Here is a 27,778-nt window from a genome sequence, read left to right as displayed (position 1 = left end):
TAAATGTATGGCCTGACACGCTTTGTCTCTTACATGATGCGAGTCTCACCATGGCTTCATACCAAATACCTACAAAGAATTTAAAATAAATTTCGTCCGTTTCGAATAGCTACACCCATTGGTAATCGCTTCATTAAGTTTTAAAGATGTAAATGATTTATAAATTTTATATAAGAATATAAGGAGAAGATTAAATCGATTAAGTAGACATATAGATATAAGAGTAGCAAATTTTACCTGTTGATTATCAGTGCAACGGAGAATACAGAGAATCTGTGGTACCCTCATGTCGTTTATGTACGAAGTAAAATATTCGACAATGTACACTAAATTACTCCAATGCCTCCTCCACCTACACTGTTTGGCGGAAAGACCCTCGCCGCCGTGGGGTGGCGTGCGTGCCTCAGTGATGCACACAGCCGTACTGCAGATCCAACAACGTGGAAGGGGCGTCTATGCAGGAGCCAGACCAACATATGGTTCCCGTAGAGGGGCAGCAGCCTATACAGAATAATGCTGAAGGTATGATGGGTAAATTCAGTTCTTAACGAAAAGTTACATAATCGAATGGATGAAACTTATAGAAGGAATCAACTAACAGCAAACGTCTTCAAGTATCAAGGAATCGTTAGTCAGGTAACGGAACAAAGTGTGTGGTAGTACAGAAAACGTGAAGAAGCAGAACAGTGAATGGTTGGAGCTATCAGGAATTCTTTACGTCATTATCTACAATTGAAAACATTACTTACAGATATTAGCATCCATAGGTTTAGTACTGATTCGCAGGGCAATTTGAGACACATTGCCCATGATATCTACTCCTTTAGATTACGAACGACTGTGCAAAGAGTGTTACTAAAATAATGGTCAACGTTTTGCTTCGAGATAGAGATTTTCTTCGGTCAGTCCCAGCATGTCCGAAGAAACATTGCGTCGTATTTCTGAACAACACAGGCACTGCAGCATCGCATTTATCCGCCGATACCGGGCAAGCGACTGTCAGTAAACACGTCTCCCCTGTACGGGAATATACACAACGTATGTACGAGTGCAGGGATGGCAGACACACGGTTGAAGTCATAGCCAAGTCAGCGTGAAGTGGTTGACGACATATGGAAATCAGGGTCTAGTCTTGATGAAATGCAAGTGAATTTACGCTAACGCGTATGAATTTACGCACAATCTCGCCACATAAGTATTCTAATGTCAATTAAGTAGGTGGTAGAACACTGGCATTTTTTCCTGGGTTTGTTGGTGAGTTAATGTTTTCATTTTTTCCATTTCTTTCCCTGAGCGACCAGCTCGTACTTCCTGTTCCAATTTCTGCTGAACGTGAATGTGGCGTTCCACATTAGTTCGAAAAACTAAAGGCAGGCACACACTCTCAGATGAGAAGAGCAGACAGTAGAGCGCTGTATCATCTGCAGTTCGATAGAAACAAAACACAGCGACAAAGAAACAAATAAAGAATTATTTACCCATTACGTGATAATGTAATGACTACTGGAGCGGTGAAAATTTATACATTGCCCTGGGTGAGAGCAGTAACACGCGGCAGTGTTCTGTCTATACCAGTGGTACAGCCACCAGTCCCTGCCCCTGTGCATACACACACACACACACACACACACACACACACACACACACACACATAGTCAGAAGGTTAAGAGCTGCAAAGATGACAAATTTGTTCTTATTGAGGTAGTGGATAAGCTGCAGAACATAGTCGATGAAGGAGAAGTTCCAAGTGAACCCCACTCTAATTGACAAGAAGATGTACTGGTTATGGAAACATTAGGAGCATCCGGCTTCAGACATCCTGTCCATTCCCTCCAATGTGTTGACCATCCCACCTCAATCATGTGTAAACAGACACACTTTGACTCTAGCCATTCCAAGACCCAGGCAACTGTATAAAACAGAGAACCGCTTTTCAAACTCGTAACTACAGCCTTAAGAAACCATCCTATCCAATTTACTAACTTATTAAAATACACAAGACTAACCGTAGACTGTACACCAACGTGAAAGCTGCACATACAGACCATACAAGGAAAGTGTACAACAGAAGAATACTTCTGTAGCTACTTACTGATCAAACATGATATTTGCATCCTTCTACTGTACTCCACAACTTCAAACCTGGGAATTGACTTGTCTCATTTTCCAGAGCTGGTATTTTCTATGAAATTGTTTTTCAGATAATCTGGCTTATGTTCAAGAACAACCTACGTACCTGACAGCAGTCACTCTATTGCCTCGTAATCGCTATAAGCAACGCATCTTCCTTGAGCGGGTGGCAACTTGTAAAAGGAAGAAAATGCGTCCTGGCCCGAAACTAGCTATCAAGTGAATAAAAAAGTGAAATATCCCACAGTGGCTGGTTTTTCGTTGTACAGATATTTTGTTTCAGCCAGTATGTTGCTAATAACTTCCGTGACTTCGAGACAACATTGATTTAACAGTACTCGCTCCTAGTGACTTATCTAGTGTCATAAACTTAATATTATCAACCAAAGAAAATGAAAAGGAAGAGTTGTATCGAGTGGATGGACGGACACAACCTCATGAATCCATGGACTCTGCATATCAGCAGATGATGGATGCTCTGTAATGGTGTGCGGCATGTACAGTTGGAGTGATATTGGACCTCTGATACGTCGAGACACGACTCTGAGAGGTGACATGTATATAAGCATCCTGTCTGGTCACCTGCAGCCACTCATGTCCATTATGCATTCTGACGAACTTGGGAAATTCCAGCAGGACAATGCGACACCCCACACGTCCACAATTGCTACAGAGTGGCTCTAGGAACATTCTTCTGAGTTTGAACATTTCCACTCGCCCCAAACTTCCAGACATGAACATTATTGAGCATATCTGGTATGCCTTTCAACGTGTTGTTCAGAAGAGATTGTCAGCCCCTCGTACTATTACGGATTTATGGACAGCCCTGGACGATTCATGGTGTTATTTCCCCCAGAACTCATTCAGACATTAGTCGTTTTGTGGTACTTCTGCGTGCTCACGGGGACACTACACGATATTAGGCCTGTGTACCAGTTTCTTTGGTTCTTCAGTGTATAACGTAACAATTCAGAAATTTGATGCGGATGATACAGAAATGCACGACGTTTCAATGTATAGCTATGCTGATATTGAACGACAGGAAGAACCTGAACCTGAATGTGGATGTTCAAGGAGTGTACGCCGACCTACATATGAAGAAACGATCACCATAATAAAATAAGGGAAATCAGAGGTCGCACGGAAATATATAAGCGCTGTTCTTTCCACGCGCTATACTTGATTGAAATAACAGAGAATTGAACCCTCTGACAGGCACTTACATGGGATTTGCAGAGTATCCATATAGATGTAGATGTAGATGTAGACTTCTGCTGGAGACCTGGTCAAGTCGGCATGACAGCGGGTATGGAGCAAAATCAGAAGGAGTGCTAGGACTGAGCATACGCAGAAGTAACAGAGGTGGTTGTGGAATTCATACCGGAGTGTTTGGCAGAAGCACGAAGTTGTTTTCGTGAAATTCTCAAAAAAATGGTTCAAGTAGCTCTCAGCACTATGGGACAACATCTGAGGTCATCAGTCCCCTAGACTGAGAACTATTTAAACCTAACTGACGTAAGGACATCACACACATCCATGCCCGAGACAGGATTAGAACCTGCAACCGTAGCAGCACCGCGGTTCCGGGTTGAAGTAGCTAGAATAGCTCGGCCACAGCGGCTGGCGTGAAATTCAATTAAGTAAATTTACAGAAAAGGAATGCGAGGCAAAATGTGCTACATTTACGTTGAAACTATTGCACGTGTGAAGTAGGAACCTCGAGAACGAAGTAAGAGAGATTAATGTGCGTACAATGGTATCTATTCAGTTACACACACTAGCTAAATATGGCAAAGAAACAGTAGATACATTCGTTAAGGTTGTTACCAAGTACCATTGACCATGCTGTATTATTCATTGATCTATCATCAGTGATTGTTTGCTTAATGGTTCCTCTAAAATATGATACTCAAAAGTGAGGCTTGCATGTCACTGCCAGGGGAGCTGATGGACATCAGAACAACTTGTGCCACTTATCGCAGAAAGTGACGGAAAGGTCGGTGTTCTTGTGGAACATCGTCTCCTACTCACCCAGCAGAGGCAGGACAACACTCTGGACACCTGCAGAGTTCAGTAATTCCTCAGACACAGGAGGATCGTTTCATGCTAAAGTTCCCCAAGCCACGAGACTGAGAGTGTATCTGATTTGTTACTTCCGAGGGAACTGTGGTATGTAATGGAGAGTAGTGAAACTGTATAAATGTCTTGTCCTGTTGAAAGATTACTCCCAAAAGTAGCACAGTAGTACAGCTTGGAGGAATCCAGCACAGTTTAGTGTTCCCTCACAGAACAACATGGGTTATTTTAAGTTACAGTTGGCCACAAAGGATGTTTAAAAACTGATCCTTTAACCAGTAATACAGGATATGAGGAACATCTGCGGTAGAGCAGCTGTGTGATTTAGAAAGTTAGTCAATAAGAGCTGTCCTGCTGAAACAACACATCCCAGTAAAGTTGTCCAAAAGGCAGCAGACCAGGCTTGTTGTATCTAGCAAATTCTGTGTTTTCCGACCAAACACCACTGGTTATTTTGGCTTATTATTCGGTCCCAGCATGAAACGCCAATAAATGAGCATGTCTGCGTCAGGTGAGCTGAGGAACACCCTGCAGAGGAGATCTGTGTAACACAATAACTTAGTAGATGGGTGTCGTTCTGAGCAAAGGTTAAATCAGCTGGTTTTGTAGGAACAGGTCTGGTGTATACTGCTCTCATCAGGGTGCCGTGAACAGGCCTCAGGGGCTACTTTCAGCCACAACTGAACACGACATGCAACCTGGATTAGCTCTTAGATGTCACAACCAAATTGGTTGAGCTATTTGGGCACGACTGGAGCTATGAGTGAGGCGCATTGTCGTGCTGGTAGATACCAGTGTTGCAGGGTCAGTGCAGGCTAACGCTTCTTATGTTCTCCACAGTTCAGCGTCTCCTTAACAAACACGAGGCATCGTTTCAACCCTACGTTTCCGCACAGCATGATATATTAATCTGGTCTTGCATGTCTTCATGTTGGGACGTAATGAGTATCACATCAACTGTATCACTGTAAGACAGCATGCTTTATAACTATGCAATTACAATTTTATTTATGTATATACAGGCACTGATTACGTCTGTGGGCTCTGAATAATAAGAGAACAGAGACAATTATGATATATTTTGTATTTGTAAAGGATTAAGTACTGGATTTGTGAAATAAAATCTGTGTCGGCGAGTTCTGAAACCGCCACAGAAAAGAATTAGTGAAGAAAAACTCAAAGATTTCATGACAATCAGCCATTTTATAGATAGTAGTGTAAGAATAATATTGTCGTTGTCGTCTTCTTGGAGTCACATAGAGAGGAGGAACCTCTGACGCTATGTTTAACACGTAGGTAGCTTTCATTTGTCAAGATTGTAAGCAGGACGCTATTAGGCACTGATTATTAAGAATGGTGTGTGAACTTGTTATTCGAGTTTTAAATATAGTTGTGTAATGAGAATTCGTATGGTACTATTAGAAAGCTTGCCTGGTATTTTACACATTTATTTGCGACACTTTCAGCTTTTTAAGTCGTGTCCGTGGTGCAGAGCTGCGACACGGCGGAGATTCAAATCTGATAATAAGCGCAGTCATACGGCAATAAGCGGTCAGGCAAAAAGTGCATTTAAAATTATTTCTCACAGCAGTTCGAGATCTGAGTACAAAGCAGCAGATTTTACGTTCTGTTTCACAGGCGGACGAGGGCTGCTAATATTCTAAACTTTAACAGTGTCAAAGTTAAAAAAATACTTTCATTTTTGAAAAGGAAACCTTGCTAAGCAAAAATTATGCGCCAGTAAAAGTTATAGAGAAATCTTTTTCTGGTTAATAGTGATAGTCTTATGCTCTAGTGTTAGCCATGGCACTGATTAATAATTAATGTTGGCGAAAAATCCACTGCAAGGTTTGAGGTTCATTAAGCATTGCGTATGGTACCTTCATTATTTTTGATAACAGAAATAACTTCAGAACATTTTTACGATAATTGTAGCAGAGGTGGATACGTTGTGCATGCTACTGAGTTACAGTAACAAAACTATTCATTTAATAAGAAGCCAGTTCCAGTATAATAATAATTAATCTCATTTGTTCGCAACATACAATTAACCAAAGTAAACCAGTGTACAGAAAAAATAATTGGAGCGCGAAAACTCATGCAATGAATTTTGGCAATAATATCCCACATACTAGCAAAAGTATGGCAACTAACAAATCTGGGCCTGGGGTAGGGGGAGACACAGTAATACGGTGTGACCTCCAGAACTGGAACTTGGGGGAGGAAATCGACATAAAACTGCAGTCTCCGTATGTCCATCTCTCAGTCACTCGACATGAATTTCCAACTGTTGCATCTCACATCATCCTCAAGCCGCGAGTTAACGTCATTCCATTCCAGTCTGGGCATCAAACGTGAAATGCAAGCAAACCCAGTAATATACAGGCAGGGGCAAATAAAAATGGCGCGGACGAATGGATACGATTGGACGTGAATGTGACGCAGACACCACGTATGTGCCGGCCACGTGATGCAGACCAGTGCAGAGCGCAGGGCCAGCTGTGTCAGTGCGAGTGGGGCAGTGCAAAGGAGGCGACGGTGCTCACAGAGGAGCAGCGGGGGTCCGTTGTGGAAAGTAACGTTACAAAAAGGCACTGGAATGGTGTGGTTAGTTGTTTGTCGAGAAGTTTAATGGTCTCAAAGTGCCAGCAAGAAACGCCACGCAACGTTTAGTCCAAAAATGGCCTCAGACAGTATCTGTTTTGAACAAGTCAAAAAACATTCCGAAACATGCCCGGACGACAGAAAATGTGACTGGAGCTCACCAGAAAATGCTATAATGTCCTATCAAATCAATCCGATGCCTGTTGCAAAAAACTGGAATGACACGTCCATCATGCTGACGAATATAGCTATGCCTCCACATGCATCCCTATTGAGTGTCTGTTGTCCGCGCATTAAAACCAGCAGAGTTCCCTTAGTGCCTCCAGATTTGTGATTGGCTTCTTTATGTCTGACGAAGTCTGGTTTCACGTGAGTGGTTACGTCAACTCACAGAATCACTGGTTCTGTGCGGCGGAGAATCCATATAATTTCCACAAAACAGAGCTGCAATATCACAACGATGGGGTTAGGTGTGCAGTGTCTGCACACCACGTTATTGGCCCCATCTGCTTTCATCAGAGTCTGACTTCGGGGCGTTACATTGCCAACATTTTGAAATCATTTCTGGCAGCACTAACGGAGGAGGTAAACACCTATAGTTAGTTTCAACAGGATGGAGCAGCTGCCCATACAGCCAGCCAAATCTAGGAGTCATGTGTGTCAGAGGTGTTAGCGGAGGTCAGTCTGGTCACGACCGTAGCTGGCCAGCCATTTCACCTGATCTGTCACTGTGCAATCATTTTGTGTGGGGAGCTCTCATGTCTAGGGTGTGTCGCAACAACCCTCATAGCCTTCAAGGACTGCAGCAGAGCATTTGGGATGATACTGCAGCAATCCCAGCAGTCCAGCTTCGATCCACGTTCAGCAGCTGGTTGACCAGGACCCACAAGTGCCAAGAGGTGGACGGTGGTCACTCGCGACATCTGCTACAGACAGGTCAGTACTGTATTTCCTTCACCCTGTTGTGTTCCTTCGTACCCTGGAACTCTGTCCACTGGGCCACTTTTATTTGCCCCACCATATAAACTGGCGAGCTATATTGAAGGCTAAATTCATCATCAAGTCTCATCATAAACACATTTATCCTCAGATCATTAGTTTGTAACTCGACAGCATGACATAGCTAGCAATTAAAGAGATGCAACATTGATGATGTGCCACGAAAATTGCTCTGGGCCACAAACTCCGTTACAGCATGCAACTAAGTTTCTGATGATGACGTTCTTATGTCGTATGTTCTCGAAATTCCTTCCGTGTTAAATCTGAACAAAAAGTTCAAGTTCACAAGAAATATCTCCATCGTCGTCATCAAAAACAACAGATTACCACTGGGCTACCAGACAAGGGGTCGGTGGCGGCCCCACCGTATACATTGCCGAATGCTGTTTTCTCAAGTTTTGATGTAAATAATTTGGCGAATTACTTTATAGTCTCCTAGGGGTAAGATAATGACCGTCATTCCGGTGAAAGCCAAAGCCCTACATTCCGATGTCTACAGCCTCTTACACAGCAGAAAATGTAAGACATGAATGGCGTGTCGCATTTTTTATTGAACAAAACATCCACGTCCGTCTTCCGAGAATTACCTGCTCCTTTCTCTTCATTCCTATTAAATATATTTTAGTTTTCTAACATTCTGTACTTTTTTCGAGTGTTTTTCCGTGGTTTGGTAAACAGTTCCATCATACACAGTGCCGAAAACTCATCACGGCGTAACCAGCGTCTGACAGGCATACGCAGACGTAAAAAGCACCTCCCGTAGAAAACTGCCGTGTCGCGGCACGCCTCACGCGGCTATACGCGTCTGTGATGTCACGACATCAGCACTTGTGACACGCTTATTAGGAGTTAGTCTGACCCAGCACATCCAGTCTGGAGAGGTCGGCCGTACATTCCTTTCACTACATTAATGCTTTGTAAGTGTCCAGAACTATGGAGGGCAAATTCTACATTTGTTTTTTGCCTCCTCAGCGGTATTGTGTTGCGTGGTTCTCGTATTTGTCGGTCTGCTCTGTAGAAGCAGTGGAGATAACTCAGTGCAGTCGCAGAGTGGCGCTGAGGCGGCCTGCGGCAGGGCACACACTTTCCACTCGTCGCCGCTGATTCTGCGTAAAGCCTCGATGCAGCTGACATCAGTACCCCATTCCCACCCGCTTCCTTTCTTCCCCCTCCACCTCAACTTACATAAAGAAATACGTATTCCTCACACACTCTCAGTCGAACAACGACGAATACAAAACTGAATTTTTTTTTTTTTAGTATTCAGTAGCAGTTTATTTATTTTGCTACTGGTTAAGTTTACTTCCCAAGTACATGTAACGTGTCAAATACATAAATCTGACGCAGTTACTTCGGAAGAGAGGGTCACGAATGCGTGCCAGAGGATGGCCTGAGGATGGTAGTGTGTACCGCAACTGGTAGCTGGGAGGGAAAATAAACAAACTGTGGCTATAGACTAAAACCAACATTTTCAAAACAAAAATAAGCGCTCATTTTCACCTTCTTGTATCAGTCCACCTCAACATTATTTCACCTCGGTGTGAGGGCGGTTTGGTCGACCTGTTATAAGTAGTCACGTAATCGGTTTAATAGTTTATGCTTAACGGACCTGAAAGCATCGACGTACAGTGAGTTTTCCTTAGTCACCATTGTATTTGTTTACTGTAACAGACTTGTCCGAGTCGGCTACACCAGCCTCTCGCGCACTTTGGTCCACCCTCCTACGTACTGCGCACTTGGCTGAGGTTCGGGCACCTTTTTTTTTTTTTTTGCTTTATTGTGATTCCATTCCCCTGCCCCATATGGGCAGGGGAGGGCTGTCAGGGGCACAACCCGCCGTTCTTCAGCCGAGCGACATGACAACTAAAATAAGAAGAAATGTTACATACATAAGGCGATAAAAAGGGGAACATAAAACAGAGTAAAGGGAGAAAATGGAGGTAAAATTAGACTGACATGGAGACGTTCACAGGGGACGGTTAAAAAAGTCACCAGGAAGTTAAAAAACACAGTTGGCGATGCTTAAAACACAGAGAAGACACTGAATGGACATGCACAGGTGAAAAGTCGGCCACATTATAATAAAAACTCCAGAACAACACACTTAAAACCCACTTGTAGCACACACAACGAAGAATAAAACTGCCAGGTGGGACCTGCCGAGGGAAAGGTCAGAGAGGATGGAAAAGGAGGGAGAACAAGGGGCAGGAGGGGAAGCGGCGGGATGAAGAGAATAGGGGTGTCAGCGGGTACACAAAGAGGCCAGGAGATACGTGTGGTGGGAGATGAAGAGGGAAGACAGGGCTGGAGGGAGTGCAGAGACACTGAAAAAGGGCACAAGAGGGAGGGAAGTAGGAGGGGGAAGCCGCTCAGGAGGAGGAAGAGGGAGGAGAGGGAGCCCTGAGGAGGAGGCAGGATGATGGGGTTAGATTTGGTAGGAAGGGTAGATGTCAGGGCGAAGCTCATCATCTGGGAGGGGTAGGCGGTGGAAGTTGAGATGGAGGGTGTGGAGATGGAGAGAAGGTGGGACACAATGGTAAAGGCGCGACAACTGGTTGGGGGTGGAGAGGAAGGGAGACACCTGCGGGTGAGGGGGATCAAGGCGGCGGACAATACATAGTGTGCAGATGTGTTCAAGGAAAAGGAGAAGGTGGGGGAGGGGGATGAGGTCGTAGAGGATGCTCATTGGGGATGGAAGGCAGATGTGGAAGGTGAGGTGGAGCACAAGGTGTTCGAGGATTTGGAGGGCTTTATAGGACCGGGGAGTGGCGGAAATCAATGCTACACTGGCATAACAGAGGATGGGACGGATCAAGGATTTGTAGGTGTGAAGGATGGTGGAAGGATGCAGACCCCACGTCTGGCCGGACAGGAGTTTCAGGAGGCGGAGGCGGTTGTGAGGTTTGTTTTTGATGGTAAGGAGATGGGGAGTCCAGGTGAGGTGGCGGTCGAGTGTGAGGCCAAGGTATTTGAGGTTAGGAGTGAGGTGGATAGGACGGCCATAAATGGTGAGGTAGAAATCATGGAGGCAGAAGGAGCAGGTGGTGTGGCCTATTATCATCGCCTGGGTCATGGAGGGATTGATACGGAGGACCCACTGGTTGCACCAAGTGGTGAATTGGTCAAGGTGGGTTTGGAGGGTACGTTGGGACTATTGAAGGGTAGGATAAAGGGCTAGGAAGGCGGTGTCATCGGCAAACTGGAGAAGATGAACAGGTGGGGAAGGTTTGGGCATATCAGCAGTGTACTGGAGATGGAGAGGGGAAAGGACAGAACCTTGGGGCACACCGGCAGAGGGATAGAAAGCACTGGAGTTGGAACTCTGGATAGTCACGTAGGAGGGACGATGGGAGAGGAAGGAAGCAACGAGATGGATGAAGTTGATTGGGAGAGCATACGTCTGGAGTTTGAAGAGGAGCCTGGGATGCCAGACTCGGTCATAGGCGTTCTGGAGATCGAGGGAAACAAAGATAGCAGAGCAACAGGAGTTAATTTGGAGGGAAAGAAGATTGGTAAGGTTAAGGACTTGGTCGTTGGCGGAGAAGGAAGGCCGGAAGCCACATTGGGTAAGGGGAAGGAGGTGGTGTTGGTTAAGGTGGCGGTGAATACGGTGAGAGAGGATGGCCTCGAAGACGTTACTGAAGATGGAGGTGAGGCAGATGGAATGATAGGAAGAGGTATCAGAGGGGGGTTTGTTATGTTTAGGGAACAGCAGGACATGGGAAGTCTTCCACAGGTCGGGGTAAAATCCAGTGGAGAGGAGAACATTGTAGAAGGTAGCAAGGACAGACAGGAAGGATGTGAGGGATTCCTTGAGGTGGCGGTAGATGACGCCATCATGACCAGGGGCAGTGTTGAGTTTGGAGCGGAGGACGATTGTGGTGATGGTGCAGTGATGGGAGTGTTGATGTCTGAGGGCTGTAACCGATCCAAGTACTGGAAGCTAGGGGCGAGCGGGGGGACAGAGGTGTCCATGCGGTCAAGGATGGTGTGGAAGAGGGAATACTCAAAATGGGGATCGTCAGGAATGGAGAAGACCTCAGATAGGTGGTAAGCAAAATGGTTAGCCTTACTGAGGTTGTCAGGAAAGGGTCGATCATCATGGAGTATGGGGTAATGCAGGGAGGGATGGCTACCAGTAAGGCGGTGGAAGGAAGACCAGTACTTGGAGGAGTTGACAGGGAGGGTGGAGTTGAGGCGCGTGCATGTCTGGCGCCAGTCCTGGCGTTTTTTTGTTGTAAGGAGTTCCCAGATGTGTCGCTATAATTGCCGGTGGCGGGTGAGAGTACCCGGTCATGGCTGCGGAGGAAGGAGCGGTAGAGACTGCGGGATTCACGCAGAAGAAGGGCTGCCTGTGGAGGAAGCATTGGACAATGAGAGTGGATGAGTTTGGAAGGGACATGAGCCTCCACAGCGTCAGTTATGGTCTTCTGGAGGAAGGAAGAGGCATGGGTGATGTCATCAGGGCGGTGAAAGGTGAGGGGGTGGCTTTCAACCTGTAAGGCAATGGATTCCTGTTAGGCATCCTAATTGGCACGGTGGACAGGCTTTGGAGGGGCAGCTGTGTGGGTGGCTGCAGGGGCGCGACAGGTAGAGGAGATGGTGAGATGGACAGGGAGATGGTCACTACCAATGGTATCAAGGACATAAACGGCGATGCAACCAAGGAGGTTGGGGAAGCGGGGATAACATCGGGGGTGGAGTTAGTTTCAGAATGGGTGTGCTGTGGGAGAGGAACAAGGTCAACATGGAGGGTGCCAAGGAACTGATGCCACCGCCACAGGGTGGCAGGGTCACAGCTGTGGATGTTGAGGTCAGCAGCGATCACATAGGTGAAGAAGGTACGGTCAACATGGGAAATGAAGTCAAAGGGGAGAGGAGTTGCATGGCAGATGTAGATAGTGGCACAGGTGATGGTGAGGGAGGGAAAAAATAGGCTGAGGAGTTCGGACGGGTCATTGAGGACAGGTTGTGGTCAGACAGGGAGATGCTTGAGGTGGCCTATAGCGACCCCGCCTTGGGCTAGGGGTAGGGGATTGTCAGTGCAGTGAAGGAAATAGGGGGAGGTGCGGACAACAAGGTGGGGTTGGAGGAAGGTTTCATTAAGGATGGAGGAGTCTGCCTGGTGCTGGGAGAGGGTATGCATGAAGAAGTATTTGTTTGCAGGGAGGGAGAGAATGTTGAGGTAGAGGAGACGATACTGCTGATGCGCCATGAGGTTGGAGGTGGGAAGGATGCGGGAAGGGGAGACAGGGGCCTAAACAAGGGTGTCAAGGCAGGTGAAGGTAAAGTGGGCCTGGTTGTGGGAGTAGGTGGCATAGGTGATTAAGTGGAAAACAGAGCGGGTGGCAAGGGAAATCTGCTGGAGTGTGTGGGGGCGCTGGAAGCGGTGGATGTTCTGCAGGACAATGGTGAGGAGTTGGATGATGTCTTCTGCTGTAGGCGGAGGACGGAGGGAACTGTAAGCGTGGATGGTTGAGTAGACGGGGCGAACAGGGACAGTGAGTTCAGGGTTGGTGGGAGGGGTTTGTCTTTGCATTTGGAGGAATAGGTGGGGTGAGGTTCATTGCAGGTGTTGCAGGAAGGGGGGAGGCAAGGTTGGGACACTGATTAAGGAAGTGGGAGGCTTCACAATGGGGGCAGGTGGGTGGGTTCTTGCAGTTTTGGTTGAGGTGGTCGTTGTACAGGAGACAGCTCTGGCAGCGGTAGGATTGAGGAGGGGAACGTGACAGGTCAACAGGGTGGCAGCAGTTGAAAATCAGGGCTCCCTGCATGAGGAGGTGGTCGACGGAGGAGGTGGACTCGGTAAATATACACATGATGAAAGTAGGGCCAGAGGAGTTGTAAATACGGCGGGCCAAGTGGACTTCCAGGGCAGGGTGGGCGTTCAGTTCTGCCAACACCTCAGCCTCCATGATAACAGCACTGACTTTTGTGATGACGGCATTGAGGGTCGGCGGATGACGAGGCGGTTGGGACTGATGAGGAGAGGAGGATGTAAGGAAGGGGGTGAGGGATGCATGGGGCCCAAAGGTGATGCAGGGAAGAGACCGGAGGAGATCGGTATGGAAAGAGGGAGAGGGAGACTTGATGAGAACAGAGTCTCTGCAAGGGATAAGTTGGGTGATGGGTGCGGTGGGGATGTAATTTTGGATTTCAATGGTGAGGGTGCGAGCATCAAGGAATTTCAGATCAGGGTTGGCTAGGACGATGGTATACAGGGAGGGGGCTGGAGAGGAGGGAGGTGGGGTGGTATCCATGGTGGAGTCAGAGGGAGGTGGGGCAGGTAGTGGATTTTTGGAAGATTTTTATGCAGGTCTTGCCTGTGAGGAGGGATGAGGGACTGGATGGATGGGGAGTTGGTCGGAGGCAGGGCCCTCCTGTGAGGCAGTAGCACCGGGTGAGAGGGTTGGGCACTCTGTGGCAGCGACTATGGTGCAGCGGGGCGTGACTCGGGCAGGGGAAGCAGTGGTAGTTGCAGGAGGGGAGGCGGAAATTCGTCTCGGTGGGCGACAGGAGCGGAAGGGGGGCGGGAGCAGGGGCAGGGGCAGGGGCAGGAGCAGGATCAGGAGCAGGTGAAGGAGCAGGGGTAAAAGCAGGAGTGACATACAGGTGGGGATACAGTGATGAGGCGGAGATAGATGGGGAGGAGAGTGTGAGTAGGGGAGGTGGATGAGACAGGTTAATCCCAGAGGAAGCACTCCATGATGTTACAGTGGGAGCAGGTGAAGGGGAGATGATGGTGGTAGCTGGGGTGTCCATGATTGCAGGCAGTCCCCAAGGGCAACAGGAGGCGCCGAAGTACAGAAGGAACTAAAAGGGGGGGTGGCGACGAGCACTGGGCGGCGGCGAGCACAGGGAGACGGCGGCAGCGGCGGCGGCGGCAGCAGCAGACCCGGCGGCGGCGGTGGCGACGGCGACCAGACGGCGGGCAGCAGTGACAGCTTGCAGATGGGCAACAACACGACAGGTGCGGTTGGGGATCTTCTACGTCGAAGATACACCCTGAGTGTAGCCCAGGCAGTGTGGGTCCTCGATCTGGAAGTTAGGGAATCCAACCCTCGAAACCTTCTGGGCACCTGTGCTCCAGGCTTTGTAGCACAGCTGCGGGCGCCGATCGGCTGCCCTGTGGGGTGTGGCCAGCACACAGCGTCAAGCTGGCGGCAGCGGCGCTCGCGTATATCAGGAGTGCCGCCTGGCCGCTGTCATCTAGGCATGTGCGTTCTGGCAGGCTTCCGAACTCGACGTGTCGCGATGCCACAGTTTGGACCTTTACTTGTTAATTAATACACATGAGGGAATAGTCACACTTGATATGTCGAAGTATGCTATGATTGTGTTTACCATTCGCTATAAACGTAATTTAAATTCTACGTGGCTAATTTCGGTTGCTGATATACTCCCTGGACTTACCTAAAAAGAACATCTGACATGTGGCTATTTGCTGGTTTCACATTAGAAACTACAAGGAGGAAGGACACTCCTTCACCTCGCTACCTACCCGCTTTCACAGGCAGTGATTTGTGCACACGTGAGTAAGTGGAGCGTATGATTTTCTCATAAGCGCTCTCTACCAGAAATGTTGCTCCAAGGCTTTGATAAAAACAGGAGCCACAATTCAATTTTTTGCAGCTATGGCTTTTAATTTCTGGTAAGTGTTATGAATCATGTTGCTATTGACTGTGAAACATCCAAATGTTCAAATGTGTGTGAAATCTTATGGGACTTAACTGCTAAGGTCATCAGTCCCTAAGCTTACACACTACTTAACCTAAATTATCCTAAGGACAAACACACACACCCATGCCCGAGAGAGAACTCGAACCTCCGCCGGTACCAGTAATACAGTCCAGTCTTAGACCGCTCGGCTAATCCCACGCGGCTGTGAAACATCCCCTTAGAAAATTATGTATTACTGTGGTGATAAACCTCTTACGTTATTTGATTTTCAAACAGCTGAGCAAAACTGAACGTACTTAGACATTTATCTCTTTACTTATTCTTATCATCCATATACCAACACACAATTTTTTAAGCGCAACGCAGTCTGACTTTCAATGAGCCCTACAAAAGTCCGCCCCCAGTAGTTGAGTGGTCAGCGCGACAGACTCTCAATCCTAAGGTCCCGGATTCGATTCCCTTCTGGGTCAGAGATTTTCTCCGCTCACGGACTGGGTGTTGTGTTGTCCTAACCATCGTCATATCATCCCCACCGACGCGCAAGTCGCCGAAGTGGCGTCAAATCGAAATACTTGCACCAGTCGAGCAGTCTACCCGACGGGAGGCACTCGTCACACGACATTTTTTTATCCCTACAAAAGAATGGCCCTGACTAACAGTAACCTATACCTTTCATGAATCACTTAACTCACAAAAATCTTCGTTACTCAAACTACTGCAATACAGCGTGCGCCAATACTTCCAGCTGAATAAAAGGTTCTAACTACTGAAGGCACTAACTACCGATAGGCATAGTTAGCAAATGAAAGATTTTGATAGAGAACAAACAATGTATATACCTTAATAATTTTGAAAAGTCATCGTATATATATATATATATATATATATATATATATATATATATATATATATATATATATATATATCAGTTCATGATATGGAGTATTAGAAATTTACTCTTTCTGATGGACACACGTCCAGATTTTCCGCTGTCAAAATTCTGCTATCTCTCTCCCCACATCCACCACTGCTAGCGGCTCACCTCCAACTGCGAACGCTACGTGCGGTTCACATCCAACTGCCCAACACTCCAATAGCGAATAATCCAACGCCGGCCGGTGTGACCGAGCGGTTCTAGGCGCTTCAGTCTGGAACCGCGCGACCGCTAAGGTCGCAGGTTCGAATCCTGCCTCGGGCATGGATGTGTGTGATGTCCTTAGGTTAGTCAGGTTTAAGTAGTTCTAAGTTCTAGCGGACTGATGACCTCAGATGTTAAGTCCCATTGTGCTCAGAGCCATTTGAACCATTTTTGAATAATCCAACGATGCAAACCAGCCACAAACTGCACACAGCACAGTCAGTGATTTTCATACAGAGCGCTACGTGGCGTTACCAACATAGAAACCTAAACAGCCTACAGACAACTGTAACTCCTGACATAAGAACAGTCGTAAAAATATACAGAGACGAGTAACACGGATTGTCAATGACAATAATTTTCACATCTGACATGAAATTGCCCTGTCAGAGAACTGAGGTCCATCTCAACCATTTCCCATGTGTACATTTCGTAGGGAGCTGTGTGCAGTGCAGGTGCGGAGTTGAATACCTCTAAGAGTGTCACAGCTGACATCGGCACATAATGCGGCACGCCTCCAATGGGCCAGACAGCACAGGAACCGGACAGTAGGTGACTGGGTGTGCGTGTGGTGTTGGCTGAAGGGTCGCCATTTCCCCAAACAAAGCGAGGCGTCGAGGGTACCGGTGGCCACTGAGCTGTGTGGAGGAGGTTACCATCAATATAAACAAGGAAGCTTACTTCAACGTATTCATGACGTGTGTGCTATGGACAATCACGTTTTCCCACAAGAGATTGTACATATCTACAAGACACATTCCAGGTTTCACAGCTATTCACACACCCTAACACCTCTCGAGTGGGCCACTAAGGAACCAGGTCCTAAACAGCGGCGCTGTTGATTACTACTTTTCATCTGTTATAGTCCAGTCGTCACCTGTAATGTCTGGACTATACCAGATGAAACTTAGCAATCAACAGCACCACTGTTTTGTTAATCTGAGTGATCTCACCATCAACAATGGGCTCTTACTGGATATGACACATCTGAAGGAACTCGTGGATCTTCTTCGTAGACGAACTAAGGCTATTATCTAGGCTAGAGTCGGTGTTACCAGGTGTCACGGTCATGTCCTCCAGGAACGACAGATTTTTTGTTCGTGGTGCTTAAAATTGGCGGCCTGTCGTAGTTTGCGCTAGTTTCAACATATGGATTGTGTAGCCTGTAATGGCATTCGCTTGGCTCCACGGAGAACGTAGGGCGACGGTTTTTCTGCTAACTAAAATGGTGTCCCTTTATTCCGAGATCTTCATTGATATCTGACCATCATTATTTATTAGTGGTCAACGGAGATTGAACGATTCTGATTTATTTGATCGGACTATGATGAAGCTTCCTCGCTATTGCTTCACACCAGGCGATAGTTCAGTACAGATAGTAAAATACTCACATACCTTGAATCTTTAAACACAGCAGTGTTACGTATGTGGTTTCGTAGTTTACAGCGGTTATAGATTCAGAGGTATCTTTTGACAATACTGACTGTAACAACATCTTTTCAATTATCTACAGTTCACACATAAACCAGAAACAATACTGACGTTTCAAGAGTCGAATGAGATGAAGAGAATGAAGCAGAGTTGTAGCCTACCCCCATGCTATTCAGTCTGTACATCCAGAGAAACAAACGTAAAGGAGTAGGAAGAGGAGATTAGTGAGGAAATGAAAGTTCAACGACCAGAAGTAAAATCTTGATGATTTGTATATGACACTGTAATTCCGCCAGAGACGCCAAAAGTCATGGGACAGCAGCTGAACGGTGTAGAGCGGTGTACTGCAAGGAAGCAAGAGGGAGGATGTTGTTGTGGGTACCCAGTCTCCTCTTTCTACAACGCAAATGCACACATGGTATTAAAAGAGTTATTTATTTACATGAGATGGAAACATTTACGTAACTTGAATGCTGTTGTGGACTTCATTCGTTTGATGCAGCTCCCTATACTACTCTATCCTGTGCAACGTTCTTCATCTCCCAGTACCAACTGCAACCTACATTCTCCTCAATCTGTTTAGTGTATTCATCTCTTGGGCTCACTACGATTTTTACCCTCCACGCTGTCCTTCAATACTAAATTGCTGATCCCTTGAGGCCCTGAAATATGCCCTACCAACCGATCCCTTCTTCTAGTCAAGTTGTGCCACAACTTTCTCTTCTCTCCAATTCTCTTCAGTACTTCCTCAGTATTTGTGTGATTTACCCATATAATCTTCCGCATTTTTCCGTAGCACCACATTTCGAAATCTCCTATTCCCTTCTTGTCTAAACTATTAATCGTCCACGTTTCACTTCCATACATGCCTAAACTCCATACAAATACTTTCAGAAACGACGTCCTGACACTTAAATCTATTCTCGATGTTAACAAATTTCTCTTCTTCAGAAACGCTTTCCTTGCCATTACCACTCTACATTTTATATCCTCTCTACTTCGACCATCATCAGTTATTTTGCTCCCCAAATAGCGAACCTCATATACTACTTTAAGCGTCTCATTTCATAATCTAATTCCCGCAACATCACCCGATTTAATTCGACTACATTCCATTATCCTCGTTTAGCTTTTGTTGATTTCTATCTTATATCCTCCTTTCAAGACACTGTCCATTCCGTTCAACTGCTCTTCCAAGTCCGTTGCTGTCTCTGACAGAATTAAAATGTCATCGGATAACCGCAAAGTTTTTATTTCTTCTACGTACATTTTAATTCCTACTCCGAATTTTTCTTTTGTTTCCTTTACTGCTTGCTCAATATACAGATTGAATAACATTGGGTATAGGCTACAACCCTGTCTCACTCCCTTCCCAACCACTGCTTCCCTTTCATGCCCCTCGACTGTTATAACTGCCATCTAGTTTCTGTACAAATTATAAATAGCCTTTCGCTCCCTGTATTTTACCACTGCCACCTTCAGAATTTGAAAGAGAATATTCCAGTCAACATTGTCAAAATCTTTCTGTAAGTCTGCAAATGCTAGAAACGTAGTTTTGCCTTTCTGTAATCTATTTTCTATGATACGTCGTAGGGTCAGTATTGCCTCACGTGTTCCAACATTTCTTCGGAATCCAAACTGATCTTCTCCGAAGTCGGCTTCTACCAGTCTTTCCATTCGTCTGTACAGAATTCGTGTTAGTGTTTTGCAGCCGTGGCTTATTAATCAGATAGTTCGGTAATTTTCACATCTGTCAACACTGGCTTTCTTTGGGACTGGAATTATTATATTCTCCTTGAAGTCTGAGGGTATTTCGCCTGTCTCATACATCTTGCTCACTAGATGCTCCTGGAAATGTCTTACAATTTAAAACCTGGTTCAAAAATGTCTGTCTTACGATTATATAATCTATCTGAGATCTTGCAGTATTTCCAGGCTTCTTCCATGTATACAACCTTCTTTTATGATTCTTGAACCAAGTGTTAGCTATGATTAAGTTACGCTCTGTGCAAAATTCTACCAGGCGGCTCCCTCTTTCGTTCCTTACTCCCATTCCATATTCACCTACTACGTTTCCTTCCCTTCCTTTTCGTACTATCGAGTTCCAGTCTCCCATGACTATTCAATTTTCTTCTCCCTTCATTATCTGAAAAATTTATTTTATCTCATCATACATTTCATCAAACCTCTTCGTCATCTGCAGTACTAGTTGGCATATAAACTTGTAATACAGTGGTAGGCATGGACTTTGTATCTATCTTGGCCACGCTTCGATCCATAGAACCCCAGTTTTCTTTCTCCTGATAACAACATCCTCCTGATTAACACCACCTGGAGATCCAAATGGGGGACTATTTTTACCTCCAGAATATTTTGCCCAACAGGACTCCATCATCATTTAACCATACAGTAGAGCTGCATGCACTCAGGAAAAATGACAGCTGTAGTTTCCCCTTGCTTTCAGCCGTTCAAAGTACCAGCACAGCAAGGCCATTTTGGTTAAAGGTTGCAAGGCCAGATCAGTCAATTATCCAGACTGTCCATTATAATTATCCGGGCTGTTACGCCGTGGTCGGTTGATGAATTCTCTGTCAATTCCCAACGTTTCGTCTCCGACTGCGGGAGGCATCTTCAAGGGGGTCCGTAGCTCGATGGAAGGTCTAACACACCCACTGGCTCGCTACTGACTGCCGTTAAATTCCGTGTCCGCGCCCCCACACCGCTGGGTGACGTCACGTGTTTTGAAAACGTCTGTGCAATGGGCTGTTGTCAGTCGCCGTCGATCGCCGTTGGCATCACCCAGTAGTGAACCAGTGGTACACATCTTCTTTAACACCGGCATCCATATACCGTTTAATTTCACGCCCTCCTCCTTTCGATTGCAATTGTTAGGGTGTTTAGCGATTTCGATTGCCTCCCTGTAGAGCCTTTTGTAGTATCCGCTCATGGCTAACAGCACAACATCGCCTGCAGCGCCTCTCCTGGGCTCGTGACCGTCTCGGTGGGGCCGCAGATGACTGAAAGACCGTGATCTGGTTAGAAGAGTCCTGATTCAGTCGGTAAGAGCTGATACTAGCGTTAAAGTGTGGCACGGACCCCACTAAGCCCTGGATCCACTTTGTGAACAAGGCACTTCACAAGCTGGCGATGGCTCCATAATAGTGTGGGATGTCTTAGGTAGAATGGACTGCGTCCTCTGGCCCAGCTCAACCGATGACTTACTGGAAATGGTAATTTTTGGCTATTTGAACACCACTTACAGCCGGTCATTGACTTCATGTTCCCAAACAACGACATAATTTGTATGGACGACAATGCACCATGTCACCAAGTCACAACTGTTGCGATTGGTTTGAAGAACGTTCTGTGCAAATCGAGAGAATGCTCTAGCCACCCATGGTACACATATGGAACATAACAGGGATGTCAGTTAATACACAAAATCCTGCACTGGCAACACTTTTGCAATTATGGAAGGCTGTTAGAGGCAGCATGCCTCAGTATTTCTGGAGGGATGACTTGTTGAGGCCATGCCACATTAAGTTGCTGTACTACACTGGGCAAAAGGAGGTCCCACACGGTATAATGAGGTATCCCACCTCATTGTGTATCTCGCGTTGGTAGAATGAGGATAAGATGAGAGAGGTTAGTCTGCGTATGGTGGCTTACGGACAGTCATTTTTACGCGAATGGGGTATGAAAGGAAATAAAGAGTACAGACACGATTTTCCCTACGCCATGCACTGCCTTACTCAGTAATTATTACGTGTAGATGTAGGGAATGTCGCCTAACGGAAAGTAAATCAGCTAAACACTTGGTTTCCACCTACCATTAGTAACAGTAATACACTGACACTGACAAGAGTCATGGGGCACCTCCTAATATCGTGCCGGACCTCCTCTTGCCTGGCGTAGTCCGACGAGTCGACGTGGCGGGACTCAACAGGACGTAGGAACCCCCTGCAGAACTACTGAGCCATGGGGTCTCTGTAACCGCCCGTAGCTGTGAAAGTGTTCCCAGCACAGGATTTTGTGCACGAAGTGATTTCGTCCCATAAATGTTGGGCGGGACGCCTGTCGGGCTGTGCGGGTGGCCAAATCATCCGCTCTAACTGTCCAGAATGTTCTTCAAATCCGTAGCTAACAATTGTGTCCTGGTGACATGGCGCATTGCTGTTTGGGAAGATAAAGTCCATGAATGGCTGCAAATGTTCACCAAATACCCGAGCATAACCATCTCTAGCCAACGATTGATTCAGCTGGGCCAGAGGACCCAGTCTGTTCCAGGGAAGACAGCCCACACCAAGATGGAGCCACCATTTCTATTGGTGGACGGCCGAAATGCCACTCAGCTGCTCTGTTTCCATGTTCTTCTGCATACGCTATTACTTTCAGTTTATAGCCCACATCATATGAATACCTTTTATTTTTTCCATTAAGAAACTATCTCAACACCTGGCTGAAAATGATTCACAAGTTCGTGGCACCCTCCATCGGTAATACTGGAATTCAATATGGTATTAGCCCTTACTTAGCCTTGATGACACCTCTCGCAGGCATACGTTCAATCAGGTTCTGGAAAGTTTCTTGGGGAATGGCAGCCCATTCTTCACGGAGGGCTGCACTGAGGAGAGGTAGCGATGTTGGTCGGTGAGTCCTGGCAGGGGCTCCAAAACATCCCAGAGGTGTTCTATATGAGTTACGTCAGGAATCTGTGCAGGCCTGTCCGTTACAGAGATGACTTTTTAGTCCAATCACTCCGCCAAAGGCCGTGCATTACGAACAGGTGCTCGACCGTGTTGAAAGATGCGATCACCATCCCCGAATTGCTCTTCAACGTTGGGAAGCAAGAAGGTGCTTAAAAGATTAATGTAGGCCTGTGCTATGATAGTTCCAGGCAGAAGAAGAAGACGTGTAAGCCCCATTCATGAAAAACACGACCGCACCATAACACTACTGCCTCCGAATTTTACTGTTGGCACTACACACGCCGGCCTATGACGTTCACCGGGCATACGCCATGCCCACACCCTGCCATCGGATCGCCACATTCTGTACCGTGATACGTCACTCCATACAGCGTGTTTCCACTGTTCAATCATCCAGTGTTTACTTGACAGGATTCGTGGCAGAACAGTCTTCTCTTGATTGTAGTAAATCAGCTGGAGGACGTAGTCGAGAGTTGTTTCCCTGATTCTAAAATTTCAGATGCTACTCAACTGCGTTGAACTGAATGTTTCCAGATCGTAAACAATGTGATAGGAGAGAGCCATAACAACGCAGAACGAATTTCCAAGAAAACTGAGACACACTGAATTCAGTGTTCTCACTGATGAGTCAACAGATGTAGAATATGTTAAAACCTCGTGTGTTCTGGTTTGATATTTTGATAAGGACACAAATAAAACTGACAGTAATTTTCGGAACCTTTGTGAAATTTTAAAACATTATGAATATGATAAGGTGCAACAAGTAAAAATATTTGTAGTAATATAATGCTTCCATTTTCTGAGGACAATGTTTCTCAAAACAATCTTATAAGATTTACTTGTGCTGATTGCAATTATATGATGTGATCAAGAAACACTGGTGCTACTCGCTTAACTGAACAATGTTCTGGACTAATTATACTCAAATGCATATTTCATATTTTCACATATGTGTCAGTGAAGCTGGTAAATGACTTTCCAAACCTAGCTAAGAATATTCATAACCATTTTAAAGCTAGTGTTAAGTGTCAGGATGTGCTACACACAGGTATCCGTACAGTATAGACGCACTTGCCTTTTAAGGACATGTTTATCCTTTAGTGGCAAGCCACTGACGCAGGAACGCATATTTGCGTAACGAGATCATTGCAGATGTGCGCCAGGAATACTCCAGATTTTTACTTGCGTGTGTTTGGGAAGAGCAGGCAAGAGTGTTGGCGTCATATCCCAGCTGTGACCGCAGGCGGCTAGCGGTTTGCGGTCAGCTGAAATCCAGTTTGTGCTCCAAACTGCGACAGCGCGGCTGTGGGCGTTACAATGCAGGGCGTGCGAGACCAGCGACACGGACCGGGACCGTACAGTTTGGGGCCCACCGTACGGGCCAACCCAAAACCACTACAGCGGTGACACATGACTGCAGCTAACACTTACCAGTACATTGATAAGCATTGCAGAGAATGTAAAATTAACTTCAGAATTTCCATCGTTATGCAAGAGCTGCGAATCGGAAGCAGCTGCACACTTTAGAATCAGCACCTCCCAAAACGTTGAATCCGTCGTCCTTGCCACGACGGTACTGCGTTCCCTGCCCGCTATAGTTCTGGCCCTGACACCAACTCATTTCTTTTCCAGGGGTTATGTGAAATACCTATGTCTAAAACCATTACACAACACAAATCGCTCATTTCTGATGCGACAATTCATCCACAGACGCATCTAAATGTATGATACGAAATGTTCTCGCTTACATACTGTCTGTGTCGACAAGGGCTTCATACAAAATATCTATAAAGAATCTAAAATAAATTTGCTCCGTACGGAATATCTACAGCCACTGGTAATCGCTTCATTCTGTTTTATCTGTATACCTTGAGATACAAATATGTAATTTATAAATTTTATATAAGAATATAAAGAAAGACTCAGAAGACTAAAAGTATTCAGCAGACGTCTAGACAACCTTACCCGGCGATTATCAGTGCGAGGGACAATATAGAGAGCCTGTGATACCCTCATGTCATTTACGAACCAAGGAAAATATTGGACAGCGTAGGCTACAATACTCCAGTCCCACCTCCACCTCCACTGTTTAGCAGCAAGGCTATGCAAAACTGGGGTGGCCTGCATGCCTCAGTGATGCAGACAGCCATACTGCAGATGCAACAACGTGGAAGGACCGTCTATACAGCAGCCAGACCAACATATGGTTCACGAAGAGGAGGGCAGCCTGTTCTTTATTTAGAGGGGGCCAGTCCAGATGAGTGTCAGAAGGTCTGGCCCTGCAACATTAGCCCCCACGCCATCCATACGTTGGTGTTATGGGCGGATGATGGCAAGCAGAAAATACAAGTGTCATGCTCCCATCTTAGCAAAATCTGAAATGTGATACAGAATAATTCTGAAGATAAGATGGTGAAATAGATTATATAATGAAGAGGTACAGGATCGAACTGATAGGAAACAATAGAGCCACTGTCTGACTAATAGAAGGAATCGATTGACAGGATACATCCTCAGATATCAAGGAATCGTTAAGTAGGTAACCGAAGGAAGTGTGAGGTAGTGCAAAAAAATCGGAAACGCAAGCAATGAATGGTTGGAGGTATCAGAAATTCCTTACGTCACTACGTACACCTGAAAGCATTACATACAGATATTAGCATCCATACGTTACACGCTGGTGCGCAAGTCAATTTGCGACACATTGTTCATAATTTACAGTCCTGCTGGTGACAAGGAACTATACAGACTTTCCCTCAGACCACAACTCAAACATGTCCTACGGACGTAAACAAACTAAAGAGTGTGACTAAAATATTGGTCAATATTTTTGTTTCGTACGAGAGCTTTTCGTGGGCCAGTACTATACTGCTCTACCTGTGTTCTTCGGAAGTACACTGTAATGTCCTTTCGGACATGCATGCAAATACGGACGCATGCATGTCCGAGGAAACATTCCACCGTTTTTATGAACAACACAGGAACTGCAGTATTGCGTTTATCCGCCAATACCGGGCAATCGATTGTCAATTAACATGTCTCACCTGTAGGGGAATACATTTAGTGTAAGTACGAGTGCAAGGGGCTGCAGACATATGGTTGACGACATATGGAAATCATGGTCTGGTCTTGAAAAAAAAGCAAGTGAATTTACGCTAGTGGACAAGATTTTATGCGCCATATCGTTACATAAGTATTTGAATGTCAATTAAATAGTTGGTAGGACACTGGCATTTATTCCTGGGTTTGGTTTGTGACTGCAGTTTCACATTTTTTTCATTTCTTTCTCTGTGCGACTAGCTCGTACTTCCTGATCCACTTTCTCCTGAACGTGAATGTGGCGTTCCACGTTCGCTCCCTAAACGCAAGCACACACTCTCAGATGAGAACAGCAGACAGTAAAGCGGTGTACCATCTGCAGTTCGATAGAAACACAACACAGTGACAAAGAAAGAAATAAAGAACTATTTAACCATTGTGTGATAATGCAATGACTACTGTAGCGATGAAAATTAATACATTGCGCTGGGTGGGAGCAGTAACAGGCGGTAGTGTTCTGTCTATACCAGTGGTACAGGCACCAGTCCCTCACCCTGTAAATACACACACTCACACACACAGACGTAGTCAGAAGGTTAAGAGCTGCAAAGATGACAATTTTGTTCTTATTGAGATAGTGGATAAGTTGCAGAACATAGTCAGTGAAGGAGAAGTTCCAAGTGAACCCTACTCTTATTGAAAATAAGATGTACTGTTTATGGAAACATTAGGAGCGGCCGGGTTCTGACATCCTGTCCATTTCCTCCAATGTGTTGACCACCCCACCTCAACCATGCTAATCAGCCACACCTTGAATCTAGCCATTCCAAAACCCAGGCAATTGTATGAGACAAACAACCACTTTTCATCCTCATAACTACTGCCTCATGGAAATATGCTATCCAAATTATTAACTCACTAAAATACACAGAATTACGCCTCGACTGTAAAGGAACTGCAAGTACAAATCATACAACAAAAGTGTACAACAGAAGGATACTTCTGTAGCTACTTACTGACAAAACATGGGAACTGTATCCCTCTACTGTACTCCACACCTCCAAACCTGGGAATTGACTTGTCTCTTTTCCAGAGCTGGTATTTTCTATGAACGCCCCATGTGAACATCAAATGAATGACTACTGTCGAATAAGGTTCAGAGACATTTGTTGCCAAAGCATTCGTCTGCCGCATTCTATAGACAAGTTGCGTAAATAATCACTCAGAAATTCGTGAAAAGTTCCAATGCAACACATTGACCAGAGCAATCTGATTTGCAAATACGACGTCATAAGTTATAGATTCTTCTACGATATTTCTGCAGCCTTGGTCCAGGGGTAGTTCCGCATCGAGCACCAGGTGGGAGGGTCGCCAGTTTACTGCCTCACCACAGAACGTGCATACCTGGACAGCTTTCCCTCAGCGTTTTCGTGTCCTCGTGTGTAACAAGAGTTTACTTTGGTCTCTTAGAGTGATGTGAGGGGTATACTATGTGAACGCTAGTCCACTCAATGTCCTTCACAGAGTTACAGTAGGAGCCGTTCAGTGGAGATGGTAGTAAAGAACAACACTCCTTCCCATCTACAGTTTTGTGAGTACCGCATTCATACAACATATAATGAGGAAGTAGCGACGTTCTTTCTCATCAGGTAAAGTGGCCGCCTCTGATGTAATATGCTAGTTGAGGATATTTGTGTTGAAGTCCTCCTTGGAACTGCGCCGAAATTGGCGTTAGCTGATCTCGTTTCTACTGCCCACGAGATTGTTTCCACGTCTTGGCCAGGTGGAATGGAGCAACAGCTGAATGCGCATCTACCTGCTCCTGACTTTTCAGTTTGAACTTCGTTGCAGGGTCGTGAAACTGTTGTTAGCAGACTGGCTGTGTCCGCAGTGCAACACAAGAGATATCGTATACAGGACAGAGTGGAGTTGGGTACATCTACTCCTCACACAGCGCTCCCTGAAGTGAGTC

Source organism: Schistocerca serialis, unplaced genomic scaffold, assembly GCF_023864345.2.
Source record: "Schistocerca serialis cubense isolate TAMUIC-IGC-003099 unplaced genomic scaffold, iqSchSeri2.2 HiC_scaffold_1331, whole genome shotgun sequence".
Classification (NCBI taxonomy): Eukaryota; Metazoa; Arthropoda; class Insecta; order Orthoptera; family Acrididae; genus Schistocerca; species Schistocerca serialis.
Note: the sequence above shows the minus strand (reverse complement) of the source record.